Genomic DNA, 16,057 nt, shown 5'->3' on the forward strand with positions numbered 1-16,057 from the left:
GGGCGTTGATTTCGGCGTGCTTCCAGCTTTCTGAAAATGTCGCTTTTTCGAAGGAGATGTTGATGACCTTCCGTAGCTGGGGTGCGATGGCCGCGTCTGCTTTGTTGAATACGTGGTGTGGCATGGGTCTGACAGAGATCCTGAGTGGATGGAGTTCATGATCTTGCGTGTCTCGTCATCGCTGGTGTTGGCCCAGGAGGTCAGGCGGTTGGCGCTGTTGGTGATCGCGGGGCGGGTGGAGTCGTGCGTCGTTGGTGCGGTCGTGGAGTTGAAGCTGTTGTGGATGTCAGCGATCTTGCAGTGGAAGAAGATGGCCAGTGAGTCGCACAGTTCTTGTGAGTGCGGGATGTCGTTGGCGTCGGGATTGGAGAGTTCTTTCACGATGCGGAAGAGCTCTTTGCTGTTGTGTGCATTGTTATCCAGGCGGTCTTTGAAGGAGGATCTCTTGGCAAGTCAGATGAGGTAGTGATGTCCGCGGGTGGTGTCCTTGTGGGCTGCGTGGTTTTCTGGCGTTCGTTTGTGGAGCCATTTCTTCTCTAGCTTACGGCAGGCGCGTTTGGAGGTCAGGAGCTCGTCGGTGAACCAGGTGGCTCTCCTGCTGGCGTGGCTGTTAGATGGTCTCTTGAGTGGGGCGAGGGTCTTGGTGCAGTCGTCGATCCACTGTCTGAGGTTGCGGGCTGCGGCGTCAGGTCAGGTGGGGTTCATTGGTGGGTTCTGGGCGAGGGTGGTGGTCAGCTGGTCTTCGGTGACTTTGTTCCAGCAGCAGCGCGGCAGCTGTTGGGTGCGGTGGTGTGTGGTTGGTTGTTTGAAGGTGAAGTGGATGCAGCGGTGGTCGGTCCAGTGGGGTTCGGAGGTGTGGTGGAAGGCGACGTGGGTGTTTGTGAAGAAGACGGCGTTCAGCGTGTGGCCTGCGGCGTGGGTAGGTGCAGTGACGAGTTGTCTGAGGCCGAGGTTGGCGAGGTTTTCGTTCAGAGTGGCGGAGTTGGCGTTGTTGTTGTTCTCGAGGTGGAAATTCAGGTCCCCGAGGAGGATGTAGTCTGCGGAGGCGAGTGCGTGGGTGCTGGCGAGGTCGGCGATGGAGTCGCTGAACTGAGCCCGGGGTCCGGGGGGTCTGTAGATGAGTGTTCCTCTGAGGGTGGTGTTGGGGTCGGTGTGGATCCGGAAGTGCAGGTGTTCGGCGGTGTTGAGGGTGTCGTCTGCATGGGTGGTGACCTTGAGGGTGGACTTGTAGATGATGGCTATTCCTCCTCCGATTCCATTGGCGCGGTCCCTGTGGGTGATCTTGTAGCCGTCCGGGATGGCTATGGTGATGTCTGGTGCCGAGGAGTCATTCCACCAGTTCTCAGTGAGGAAGGCCACGTCTGGGTCAGAGGTGTCAAGCAGGTCCCAGAGCTCGACGGCATGTTTGCGTGCGGAGTGGGTGTTGAGTAGAATGCAGCGGAGGTGGTTGGGTCCAGTTCTTGGAGGTTTGGTGGGTCTGTCGCAGGTGAAGCTGCAGGTGCGGCAGGAGAAGGGTCCGTGGGTCCGTTTCGGTGCGGCCTGGAAGCAGGTGTTGTGTCGGCCGGCATTGAGTGCGTGGAGGGAGCCGGCGTCGTGTCTGAGTCTGGCGTTGTGGCGAGCGTGGGGTCCAGGGGTTCTGGCGCTGGGCGTGGTCCAGGTGCGGACGGGCGCAGACAGGCTTGCCTGTGGCGCGCCTGCTGCGCAGCCTCAATAAGAGGGGCTGAGGGAGGGAGGGGCAGCTGGGAGGCGGGAGCAGGGTGGCGAATGGGATGCTCGGGGGCGGGGCCGCAGGGGAGCAGCGGCGGGAAACCAGGCAACGAGGGGAGGGGGGCGGGAAGCAAGGCAGCGAGGGGAAGGGGAGCGGGAAAAAAACGGGCGGGAATCGTCGATCGGGAGCGGGAATCAGAAATCTGGCAGCGGGCGAACCAGAGCGGCACTCAGGGGGCAGCGCAGTGGCTGGGGAGCGACCTAGCAGGGCAAGGTACGCTCTCCTCACCGCTGCGCGGCCTCCATAAGAGGGGCTGAGGGAGGGAGGGTCAGCTGGGAGGCGGGAGCGGGGTGGCGAATGGGATGCTCGGGGGGCGGGGCCGCAGGGGAACAGCGGCGGGAAACCAGGCAACGAGGGGAGGGGGCGGGAACCAAGGCAGCGAGGTAAAGGGGAGCAGGAAAAAAATGGGCGGGAATCAGAAATCTGGGAGCGGGCGAACCAGAGCGGCACTCAGGGGGGCAGCGCAGTGGCTGGAGAGCGACCTAGCAGGGCAAGCTACATGTCAGTTACATAGTAGCAAAAAGCAGCTTCAGCCAGCCCTGGCACCAAATCTGGTGAGCGGAGTTCAGCGCACCACACGCTGCCTGCCACACTTGTAAATAGTCTATTATAATTAATTAAGCAGCCAGCAATCTGTGGGCCACAGTGCATGGCACAGCTGAGAAGGCACTAATATGCATGACTTCACATTTCAGTGTAGTGATTCTGACCACAAGACTGAAATGCGTTAGTCTAATGCCAGATGCGTGGTACTTGGCAGGGCTGTGTAATGAGCAGGACAACTGAGAAAAAGATGGCAGGCCTGCAGTATCAACCTGCACTGACAGGTGCAAGACGTTTTAAGCGGCGTCACACTGCTGGTGTGGGCCACGAGTCCCGTACTGCCCCGTACTGCCCCGTACCTCTGGTTCTCACTATTGGGCCACCAATCCATCTAGCGCTGGCTCAGTCCGCTCTGCTCCGTTTACCCGTGCCAGGCAGGGTGGAGCGGGAAGATGGCCGCGCAGATCCCACTGGCCATACCAACAAGCCCTTAGTGCCGCTGCTGGGACTGCTACTCTTGGGCTTAACCCCCCCCCCCACCCCACTGCAAGCAGAAGAAGGGGCGAGTGCCCCGCTGGGGTTATCCTCATTCTGATGCGGTCCCAGTACTCAAGATGGTAATAGAAGGCCAGTGGGAGCCTGTGGTGTAGACAATCTCATTCTGTCTTAAGGCAGGCCACGCCCCTGTCAGACAGATTTATTTAACACTTTTTCTCCAATAGCATGCATACCAACAGTGATTATCATCACGTTCAAAAGGTCATCCTTGACCGAGATCCTGATAGCTCCAAAGGGCCTTCATCTATTGATCGAAAACCACAGGAAGCACCCTTCTGCCCAGGAAGGGAGGCAAAATAAATCTTCCATCTCAATGTACATTCCTGAATTTTGCAGCATGGCTCCTGAGGTCTTACTGTATCCACATTTAAATTTACCATCAGACTGTATGAAAATATTAAAGGAAGCTAAGAGACCATCTGGCAGGAGTTCTTATGGGTTCAAATGGAAGTGATTTGCACTTTGGTGATTTGGGAAAAATCATGCCCTCTACCCAGCGATGAAAATGTTTTCCTTCTTTATTTATTGCACCTAGCAAGGCAAAAACGGAATTGTTTTTGATGCACTTGGTTGCTATGACGGCTTATCACAGAGGGCCAAACCAGCGATCATTCCTCACAATGCTATTTGTCGAATTCTCCTTGGAAGGACTAAAGAAGATCTCTCCTCCAATCAGAAGGCCTGCTCCCCCATGGGAGTTGAATTTAGTTATTTCTAAACTTATGCCTCTTAATTTTTTTCAGTCTGTAAAGCTACATTGCAGCATATTTCATCGACATCTGCCAGGGGATACTCATCAATAGTCATAAGCAGTGAATTATCCCCGCCCACGTATGGGATCCCAGAGCATATAGCAATATTTAAATAAAATACAAAATAAAAATAAAGAATAAATATATATATATATATATATGTATATATATATATATATATATATGTATATATATATATTACCTACTGGCGGTCGCCAGTAGGTAGTTATAGTTAGGACCCTGTTTCCATAGGAAATCCGCAACATTCTATTTGGAATAACTTTGGCGCCGGTCGACGAATCCTCGCGAAATTTTCAAAACTAATGGGGCGCTACGCTCCGCTCCTACCCTGAAAGTCTCGGGGGGATTCGTCAAGCGGGGGCTGAGAAAAAATGGGGGTCCCAAAACGCGTTTTCCCCATGCATTTTTCCATAGGACCTTTAGACACAGCTACAGCCCGAACGGCTGAACAGAATTACTTGAAATTTGGCAGAGAGGTAGTCCTCAGGTCAAGGAAGTGCCTTTTGTAGGTCTGGTGTAAATCTGTTCAGTAGGTCCTGAGAAAATAGCATTTAAATCAATATATATATCTGTAAGCGCGCTCCGTGCGCTTACCGTAAGCTTACCATACGCGTACGGTGCCATGCGCGAGCTCAATTCCGATTGGTGGTTACATGACTGTAAACATTCGAATCGGTCGAAATCAGGAAGTGTCGGCCGCCATTTTCTGTCTCTCGCACTGAGAAACAAAGGTGGGGAACGTGAAACGGGGGCAACGAAGAGATTTGCAGACCCCCTAGTGTTTGTCAGGGGGTCCAAGAGGGACCCAAAAGAACGAAAAATAAATTTAATAATTTTTAAAAAAAATCGCGGGGTACGCGTACGGTAAGTTTATCGTACGTGCACGGCAAAAAAAAAAAAAAAAGAAGTAACAATCACATTTATTAAATAAATTAAAGGACCCACAAGGGAGAAAAAAACAAATGTTACTGCGTAAAAAAAGGCGAGGCGCCCACGGCATGGACTGCGCAATGTGAGCGCTCGGTGCGCGAAGCGCACCGAGCGCCCACAGCGCGCGCACGGTGCGCGAAGCGCACCGTGCGGGCAGGGTGTGCGCATAGTGAAAAACCAGAAAAAAAAAAAAAAATACATAACTTAGCATTTAAAAAACCGCACAAATTCACTGAAAAAACCATAGGTTTCACACACGTTATAGTTAGGAATTATCATTTACAAAACCTTGCAAATTCACTTAAAAAACCATAGGTTTCACACATGTTATAGTTAGCTGTACATTTCACTCGTAAAAAACCAATGAAATTCCACGTTATAGTTAGATCAGGTAACTATAACTTGCGCGACCGCAATCCACAATGTGTAATTTCAGATGTCATCATTGATGTCATGAGTGATGTCACTGACCATGTCATGAGTGATGTACTATGTGACGTCATCAGCAGTTTATTGTGGGCGCGCAAGTTATAGTTACCTGATCTAACTATAACGTGGAATTTCATTGGTTTTTTACAAGTGAAATGTACAGCTAACTATAACATGTGTGAAACCTATGGTTTTTTAAGTGAATATATATATAGGTGTATGCCCAGAGCATAAAGTATATAATACTTCCAAACCCATACACCTACATATGTATGCTTGCCTACATATATGTAAACGTCCAGCCCCAACAACAATCCAAAAACAGGGCAAACAGCCAAAATTGCATCAGTTTTACATTTATGAAAATAAGCATCTCAAAACTCCTTGTAATAGAGACCATACACTGTAATGGTTTCATACAAGAATCCTTTATTTTCCAGAAAAAGGATGAACATGTAATTGTAGGCAGTTTGGCCCATAGGCTGCATAAGAATAACTGTCCTGGTACAGAAAAGAGAACAGGCACCTGCCTTTAAGGCTTCCAAGATTCTAAACACATTGTCTTTAAGAACTCCAGGGAACACTCTGCTCCCAGCATGCCCCACAGGTGACAGTTAGGTCAGTTCTTTTTTCTGGCTCCTTCTGTATGGATCCTGGAGCTTGTGCTTGACAGTTTTCTGACTTTTCTATCAGTTTATCTTCTTGGTTTTTTTTTGCGGTTCCTGTGCTGGCAGAGGTTTATCATCATTTTTTGACAGAACATCTTAATTTTTTCCTGTCAGAATGCCGCCTCTTTTCCGCAAATGTCCAGCCTGTGGAAAGAAGATGGCCATCTCAGATCCACACTCTGTGTGTATCGCCTGTCTTCCTTCCAGTCACAAGATAGACTCTTGTTATCACTGTCAGAAGTTTCCTGCGAGGACTCTTCGCAACAGAGAGAGGATTCGCCTTCAAGCTGTGCTGGGGAGAGGAACAGCCCGGCTGAAAAGTGGCCTTGCGTGTCAAGTGCCCTCCTCTCGTCAGGAACATCTACATCAGCATCATTCTGCCTCTGCAACATCAAGGAAAAGGCAGATTCCGGAGTGTTTGCCGTTGACGTTGTTACCGCCGTCGAAGAAGCAGCCTACACAGTCTCCGACGTCGAGACGGAGTTAGTCTCAGTCATCGAGAAAGGCCTTGAAGTCGAAGCGTACTGCCTCAGGCTCGAGGTATGTTCAAGATGTGGGTCGATCGACTTCTAAACATCCATCGATGTCTAAACACCCATTGACGTTGAGGCACTGTCTGTCACCTCCCCGTAGGCCGACGTCGAGACCAGTCGGCAGCGAGGGCATTGAAGGCGATGTCGAGGAGGCGAGAGCGCTCGCCGTCGAAGTCACCACAGCATCATAGACGGTCGACGTCTTGGTCCTGTTTGAGGACACAGTTGCCGTTGAGGACAGCAAGGTCCCTAACTCCTTCCATGCATCACCCCACGTCAGGGGAGAAGCACAGGTCGGCGTCAAGGGAGAAGCACAGGTCGACGTCAAGGCCCTCGACGTCGAGAGATAAAGAGCCTGGTGTTGTCTCGGAGGAGGTTAGAGTTGGATCTCGATCGCCCTCAAGGTCTAGATCGTCTCCAGGACTAAATATTGTCCAGGTCTCCCCGGAGGGCTCTCCGGTGGTTGGTGAGGAGGCATGACGTAGGAAGTCTAGGGCCCTCAGTAGCCCGGGGTCGGATTTTTCCCGTACCTATTCTCCTTTACGTCTGTCAAGGGATTCTCATCCCATAATGACGCTGCAAGAAGAACACCACGAAGATCAAGATCACCGACTGTTATTTCTTCCAGAAGGAGGAGTCCGTGCAGATCGTGCTCTCCACATGCCCGCCATGTTCGATAAAGGGACAGATCTCACTCTTATCATTCTTCTCCGAAGAGAAGGCGACAGAGGTCTCCTACCTGGTTTTCTTCCACCAGGTCCTCTCTCAGAGATTATTCTCCAACATTTATGACTACACCTCCATCCAGAGTATCGCCAATTGATGATCTTAGCACGTTCAATGAGGTTCTCTGTAGAGGAGCAAATAAGTTGAACATCACTATGTCGGTACCAGACTCTCCATCACCGCTCTACAGTACGGCCTTTGCTTCCTCTTGTCCCTTGCCTTATCGAACTGGCTACACAGACTTTCTTGACACCAGCAACAGTGGGTTCTGTGCCCTCCCGGATAGCGAAGAAATACAAGGCTCCTGACCAAGATCCGCTATTTCTTCGATCTGATCCTCCTCCGGATTCCAACATTGTGGCGGCAGCTAGGAAGACACACTCATCTATGTCTTCCTCCTCAGTACCCCCGGATAAGGATAGCAAATTGATGGACTCTATAGGTAGAAGGATGTGCAACACGTCAGCATCTTTCATGAAGGTCGCCAGTGCCTCCGCTCTGCTGGGGAGGTATGATAGATCCTTGTGGGATTCTCTGAGCCGCTTTGCGGACAAACTACCAAAAGAGGATCAGCAGGACTTTCGAGAAATACTGCAAGAGGGAGGTCTAGTGGCGAATCAGGTAATTAGTGCTTCTGTTGATTCGGCTGATCTGGCTGCCCACAGGTACTCCCATGGTATCTGTTCGAGGCGTTCTGCTTGGTTACGTTTGACTGGCCTTAAACCCAAGGTTCAACGGAAGGTCACCAATCTGCCTTTCAATGGGTCTTCTCTCTTTGGGCCGCATGCGGACGATGAAATGGCGAAGATGAAAGCAGAATTGGACAGGGTGAAAGCTGTGGCGCTTGAGAAACTGAAGAAATTTCACAGACGTTTTCGCTCCTACGATAAACGCCCACTCCAACAGACGGGTCAAACCTCTCAGTGGTCGTCTTAGGGTCACCAGCAGCAGCAGAGGTCTCACTATCAGCAACGTAGACCAAGTAGAGGAAGAGGGAACAATAAGCAGCAGACCTCTACCTCAAAGCAGGCATCGAAGCAATGAGAGAGTGCTTCCTCTGAACACGTTGGCCACTCCGGTAGGAGGAAGTATAGCATGTCATCTGGAGGAGTGGAGACATATAACCGACGACAAATGGGTGTTAAATGTTGTCAAGAATGGATATTTGCTACGGTTCAAGGCCCCACCACCATCGGTTCCTCCGAGCAGAGGACTCCGCTTGTGTCATCACATTTTACACGAGGAAGTAAACAGTCTTCTGCAGAAAAAAGCCATAGAATATGTTCCTGTTCATCAGAGGCACCAGGAAATATACTCTCGATATTTCCTGGTCAAAAAAAGAGGTCCGTCAGTGGAGTACAGACCAATTCTGGACCTACGCATCTTGAAGAAATATATCCGAAAATAAGTTTTGGATGCTTGCCCTGCACCAGATCTTCCCACATTTACATCAAGGAGACTGGATGTGCTCCATAGATCTGCAGGACGCCTATTTCCACATTTCGGTGTCCAGGAAACATCGAAAATTTCTCTGTTTTGAAATTGCTCTACGCCATTTTCAGTTCCGAGCCCTACCATTCGGTCTCAAGTCAACCCCACGGACATTTTCAAAGTGCATGGCAGTGGTGGTGGCTTTTCTCCGCAGGCGAAAAATATTCATTTATCCGTACCTAGACGAGTGGCTCCTGAAGAGTTCCACTCCATCTCTACTCCAGTCGCATCTCTCCGACAGTCTCCAATTACTAAACAAGTTGGGTCTACGAGTACATTTCAAAAAATCGATTCTCAATTTGACCCAGAAAATTCACTACCTTGGGTCGTTGCTGAACAACGTGGAGGCAAGCGTGGGTCCTTCGGCGGAGAGATTTTCATCGATCAGGATGAAATGCCGAGATCTCCTGCAGTCACACCACCCGACGGTCAGACAAGTGTCCTCTCTCCTGGGGTCCATGGCTTCCTGCATATTCATCGTCATCAATGCCAGATTGCACTTGCGTCCCCTTCAGCAGGCTCTGGAAGACCAGTGGGTGCAAGAGTCAGGCAGTTGGGAGGATCGGATTACTCTCCCACAGTCTGCCAGGGACTGCATCATGTGGTGGACAAAGCGGTCACATCTAATGAAAGGTGTTCCCTTCCATCAAGAGACTCCGACTCAGACCATAGTTACAGACGCCTCCCTACAAGGTTGGGGTGCTCATATGGATCACCTTCAAGTGCAAGGGCTATGGTTGGATACAGAGAGGGGATATCATATCAACTTGCTGGAGTTGAGGGCCGTCCAGTTAGCCCTCAAGTCCTTCTTTCCGTCCCTTCAGTCCAGCTTCCTCTTGATTCAGACAGACAACACCACAACAATGTTTTATCTGAACAAGCAGGGAGGCACCAGGTCCAGAATTCTGTCCCAGGAGGCACAAACCATTTGGAAGTGGCTACTGGCACGACGCCTCACCATCACGGCGGTCCATGTGCTGGGCGTTCTAAACGTCCAAGCGGACTTCCTAAGCAGAGAGTTCATAGAAGTGCAAGACTGGGTGCTAAACTCTGTGGTGGCTCAGGATATTTTTCGAAGATTGGGGAGTACCGGACATAGACTTGTTCGCAGACGCAACAAATGCCAAATGCTCCGTCTACGCATCCAGGTTTCACCAACAAGTTTCAAGGGGGAATGCTCTGTTCATAAAATGGTCTCAGAGCTTACTCTACGCTTTTCCTCCGCTGCCTCTCATTCCAGCAGTGATCACCAAGTTCTACAAGACCAACTCCAGGATGATTCTGATCGCTCCGGAGTGGCCGCGCCAGTGGTGGTACTCGGACCTTCTACAACTTTCCGAGGTTCCACACCGGAGATTGCCTTGCCGTCCAGACCTGCTGTCCAAGAGTCAGGGGAGAGTGTTTCACCCCAACCTCTCTTCACTCAGGCTGACAGCATGGCTCCTGAAGTCTTGCAGTATGGACACTTAGACTTGCCAGCGGGCTGTATGAACATCCTTAAGGAAGCTAAGAGACCTTCCACCAGGGCTTCCTATGCTTTCAAAGGAAGCGTTTTTACATATGGTGCTTGAATAATGGTCATGACCCGGTTAGAGGACAAGAACAGGTCATTTTGCCGTATCTCTTACACCTGGCTAAGTCGGGCCTGCAGTTCACATCTATTAAAGTACGCTTAGCAGCAATTACGGCATATAGGAAGTCACCCACGCACGGTTCTTTTTTCCAGATGCCAGTTGTGAAAGATTTTCTTGAAGGGTGAAAAAGGTGTATCCACCAGTACGAACCCCTTCTCCTCCGTGGGAGCTCAACGTGGTCCTTACCAAACTGATGGGCGCACCTTTTGAACCAATACACAAGTCCTCCCTGCAGAACTTGTCCTGGAAAGTGCCTTTTTTGGTGGATATTACGTCAGCTCGTAGAGTCAGCGAGTTACAAGCTTTGTGTTGTAAGGAACCCTACACTTTTTTTCCTTCAAATAGGGTAGTTCTCAGAACTCATCCTAGTTTTCGGCCGAAAGTGGTCTCAGATTTCCATATTAATCAGGGGATCACCTTACCTACTTTTTTCTCTAATCCTTCTACTCCTCCTGAAAGGGCCCTACACTCGTTAGACCTTAAAAGAGTGTTGAAGATTTATCTGGACATGACCAAACGTATAAGAAAGACGGACCGATTGTTTGTCAACTACGGTCTTGTTAATACAGGTTTAGCAGCTTCTAAAAGGTCCATTTCAAGGTGGATAGTTTCCTGCATTTCTTTGGCTTATCAGTTGGCTAATAAGTCCCTTCAGGGAAGGCCTAAAGCACCTTCAACCAGAGGAAAGGCCTCTACTACGGCCCTACTCAGGAACATTCACATAGCAGAAATCTGCAAAGGAGCTACATGGCGATCTGTTCATACCTTTTCTCGCCATTTCTGCTTAGATTCAGATGCTCAGGCAGATACTCAAGTTGGATGTGCATCCCTGAAGAATCTGTTTGGTTGATTGTCTGTTTAAACTGTATCATTGTTTTTTATTCCAAGTGCTGGATTGCGCATCCGCGAAGTGTGGGGTATGGGCTTCCTATTCTATTCACTGCTTAGGACAATTGATGAGTATCCCCTGGAAGAGAAGGATAAGTTACTTACCTGTAATCCTGGTTCTCTTCCAGGGGTATACTCATCAAAGTCATAAGCACCCCTCCATCCTCCCCGGACGAGCAATGTTAGTACAAGGTTTAAAGTGGTTTACTTCGCCGTTACAAAAAGAACTGACCTAACTGTCCCTTCTGGGGCATGCTGGGAGCAGAGTGTTCCCTGGAGTTCTTAAAGGCAAAGTGTTTAGAATCTTGGAAGCCTTAAAGGCAGGTGCCAGTTCTCTTTTCTGTACCAGGACAGTTATTCTTATGCAGCCTATAGGCCAAACTGCCTACAATTACATGTTCATCCTTTTTCTGGAAAATAAAGGATTCTTGTATGAAACCATTACAGTGTATGGTCTCTATTACAAGGAGTTTTGAGAGGCTTATTTTCATACATTGTTAGAAATGGGATTTCTGGTTGGCTAAGGCTTGCGCCAAAGCCAGGCAGAAACCACCACTCTACTCAGGGCAAGGAAGTTACACCCCAAAGATAACCCCAGCTCACCCCCTTGGTAGCTTAGCACGAGCAGTCAGGCTTATCCCAGAGGCCATGTGTAAAGCATTTGCGCTCGCACACAACAGCAACAACATCCCAGGCACACTACAAAAGGAACTCCACACAAGGTTATATCAAAAATAGCCTTTGTATTCTCATAACACATTAGAATAGTAAACACATAATATACATGGTGCCACCTGGCACTGGGTCATATCTACAAGGGAATTATTTAAACATGACAGGGCCCACTGGACCACTGTCAGAACCATCACAAAGCGAACTTAGTAAGAGAAAAACAGATCATAAACGTACAATCAGTAACCACTGGTAATCACTGTACTTAGCATCAACCTGTAACATAAACTACATTATGCACAGTATCACATCAGGCGCGAATTACATTCTGTGCCAACCTCACCAGCATAAAAACATTATGCAATCATCTCACAAGTCTAAACACATTAGACCCTGACCTCCTAAGTATAATTACATTAGGAAATAAATCTCACTAGCATAAACCATAATATGCGAACCAACCTCATAATCATAAAACACATTTAGAGGTATCAACACAGGGTGCGTAAATCATTCTACATGAATCACATTTCCTAGCACCCAAAATCACAGTAGGGCCTGGCACCCTATAAACCTAACAATCCCCCTGGCCCACTGGCCATCTCAAAAAGGGGCTCAAATGCCCTGTGTCCCAAATGACAGGGCGCGCTGCCTATGCAGCGAAAGTCAAGGGTGCGCACTTTTGCGTTGACATAAACGTTGCCGCTGGCACTAAGTGCTGCACAGCTGTGCAGGAAAAGATGGGGGCGAAGGAGTGCGTCTCACTCCTGAATTCAGCATGTCCCCTAAAATAAGGCAAGGCCTAAACGGGGCAGCTGCCCACTACTTGCTGGGCAGCTGGAAATAGGGAAATGAGGCATGGGCTCTCAGTGGCCCTTCAAACAAATGTGCCCAACGGTGGAGCCATCTGGCTCTGAAGATAAACATAACCCCAAGCACTGGGGAAAGGACACTGCCCCTCTGGCTCTGTAAACAATTATGGCCAAGTGATGGAGCCACGGACGGGCCCTAAAAATAAACATGTCCACGAGGTGCAGCTGCCCTCTGCGAGCGGGGCAGCTGCTAGAAATGCGGCTATGGACCTGGGCACCTTTGTGCTCTCACGTTGGAGCCACACGGGGTTCTAGAACAATTACGGCCCCCAAGCCCCCACGGGGACTTTAAACATAAATGGTGGCCACGTTAGAGCCGTTTAGGCTCTGGAGATAAATATTCCCAAACGGTGGAGCGGCCTGCTGCAAGACGGGGACGCTCAGGAATGTAGCAATGACACTGTGCCTCGATACAGGGAGAAGCACGGACCCCTGTTGAGCCCCCACTCACCAGCTCTGGGGGCAGGATTCCTCTGTCTGCGCTTCACCCGGTCCCCCTTCTGGGACCGGGACCTCGTGATGGAGCCCGCAAGTCTCCTGGCGGCCCTCGACACTCTGCACACCATGCGGTTTCCAGCCAGAGAGTAGCCCTACTCACCGAGCTCTCTCTCATGACTCCGCTCTTCACCCGGGCCCCCTCCTGGGACCCGGGGCTTCTCCTTTCCAGCAGCCGCCACCGCAGGGCTCTCCCTCGCTCTTGGGAGCCCCACCTCACTCCTGGCACCGGACTCCGCTCTTGTGGGGCTACCCTTCCGTCCCGGAAGCCCCGTCCACAAAGGCACAGCCTTGCCTGCCTTTCAGGTCGCGCTGGGCAGCGGCCCGGAAGGGATTCGAAGTGCGACTCGGGTCGCAGCGGTGATTCCGTTTCTGGTGGCACAATGAGGGGTAGGCTCCTTCTTAATTAAATATATAAAAGCGGGGTGGGCACCCGCTCAATCACTAAATAAAGATAAAGTCGCGGGGTGGGCACCCGCGCATGAATCAGAAGGGCATCAAAGATGCAGGGTGGGCACCTGCGAGGCATGAAAGGAATGCGGGGTAGGCACCCGCTAGGGAGCAATAAAAATGCCGCGATGCGGGGGAAATGCCAACACCGGGGATTCCCTCCAGGGTGATCGTAGAGCTCCTCCTCAGCTGTAGGGAGCACAGCGCCAGGGAAAGCGCTTTCAGTAAAATAAAAGCAAAGCACTCACAGGGCGCTAGAGGCCAAAGCACATTGTGTCCCAAAGAAGAGTCCTTGGAGCATCAAGGGGGCAATGCAGGGCCCAGGGGCCAGCACACAGGGCCCTCCAGCAGGGAGGCAGCCCCCAAGGTAGTCCCTCCTGGGCCCCACCAGCAGCAAGCCCCCTCCTGTCAGGATCCAAAGCAGAACATTTTCATGGGATCACAGCCCCTCTATTTATACCACTATTTCCTTTGTCTAAAAGGTGCAGGCAATGGGAGAACCAGATACAACTGGTTTAGGGGAGCTTTGGAGCACTTTGTTTTGCTCAGCTCCACTCTCTCTTTCACAGGACAGGCTAGGTGGTCCGACGCACCATTGTGGAGGGAAGGCACAGTCCTATTCAGGTCCCAGGTGCAACTCCTCCCTCCCATCTACATGCAGATCTCTCCATTCACCACCGGGCAGACTCACCTTGGCTCCTGGAATTCCCCAGCCCTCTCAGCTCCTGTCAATTAGGCCTGGGTGGTAAATTCCGTTCCGCTCGCGGAATTTGCGGAATTTCGATAATTTCGCGTTCCGCGGAGAAAGCGAAATTGGCCAAAATTCTCCTCTCCGCGGCATTGCGAAATTTTTCCTTGTTCGCGTTCTCAAAATGCGTGTTCGCGAGATATTTCTCCCTGAGCACGCAAACAGCAACTGTGAACAAGAAAAAAGCATCGCGAACAAGCCATTCCGCGTGTTCGCGGAATTTCTGCATGTTCGCGGAGATTTTTTACCATTTCGCGGAGATTTGCGTAACGCGATTACGCAAATTCCGCCCACCCCTACTGTCAATCACAAGCCAGACATGCACTCCACATCAGGCAGGCAGACACACAGTACACAGAAATGCCAACTTCTAGAAGTGGCACTACTCCACCAGTCACCATAAATCTGAGCACACCATTGCGCAGCATTTATTATCACGAGTCCGCACATACTAAACTCGACCCTGCACTCCTCTCATACCAAGAATTACCATGGACACACATATCCCCCATGCATTCCTATGGGAGGGCAGGCCAATCTCATCACACACACTCAGAGAGCGCACGCACTTTACCCTGGGCCACAGTGCTAAAGTGCGCAGAGCCCTAAAACCACTACCACCATGTCAGAGCTTAAGGCAAAATGTCCAGGGGTGAACCTGCTAAAAAGGGCCAAGTCTAACACTCATGATATATATATATATATTCACTGAAAAAACCATAGGTTTCACACATGTTATAGTTAGCTGGACATTTCACTCTTACAAAACCATTGAAATTCCCCCGTTATAGTTAGTTCAGCTAACTATAACTCGCGCGCACGCAATCCACTGCTGATGACGTCACATATTACATCACTCATGACATGGTCAGTGACATCACTGATGACATCTCAAATGACATCACTGATGACATCACTGATGACATCATCCATTGAGTATGTGTTTCTGAACAGTTTTAATATGTTTAATATATATAGGGAAAGGCATGTTGAAGAATAAGTGGGTGTACAAGTGTGGAAATGGATGATTTTCTGTGGTGCGTAACTGACTCTATAAGTGAGTCATTAAATGTATCATACTGCAGACTAGTGACTAAACTGTGTGAATGTCTGTATGTGTCTGTTTGTTGGTGTATAAGTGGCTGCATGGTTTTGTGAATAGCTATATTAGTGTCTATATGAGTTATTGATTGCTTGTCTGAGTATCTGTAGGGGTTCCTGAGTGTTTGTGTGGGTAGGGTGTGTGTTACTCTGTGACTAGATGTGTGAGTGGGTGATTCAGTGGGTGCATGGTTTTAAGAGTGCATCTGTGATGAACTGTATGGTTGAGTGAGTGTATGTATGGGTGTATTAGGGATTGAATGTATATCTCAGTGGTACATTTGTGACTAACTACATGTGTGAAAGGCAGTATATATGCGAGTATATAAGTGGGTAGATGTGAGAGTGTGTGATTGTGAGAGTGACTGTATGGATGAGTGTGTGCTTGTATCAATGATTCTATAAGAGCGTAAGAATGTGGTACTATTTTTATGAGTAAGTGAACTTGAGTATGTATAACTGCATAGGTGAGTAAATGGGAGTGTGATTATTTGCATGACTGACTAGGTGTGAGAGTACCTCTATGGATGATTGGTGGTGTGTGCGTGTCTATATAGGTGTATAAATGCATATGATAGTCTTGTATGGAGTGACTGTAAGCATGAGTGACTGTACAGGTGAATGAGTGGAGGTGTATGTAGACCTAAGAGTTAATAAGTGGGTATGTAGTTATTGGTATTGGAGTATGTATGGTTTTGAGAATGGAACTCTGAAATTTTGAGTCGGTGTATCAAAGGTTATATTAGGGTGTGAGAAGATGTGGTAATTTATCACATGG

This window comes from Triturus cristatus, chromosome 4_1 (genome assembly GCF_964204655.1).
Source record: "Triturus cristatus chromosome 4_1, aTriCri1.1, whole genome shotgun sequence".
Taxonomy (NCBI): Eukaryota; Metazoa; Chordata; class Amphibia; order Caudata; family Salamandridae; genus Triturus; species Triturus cristatus.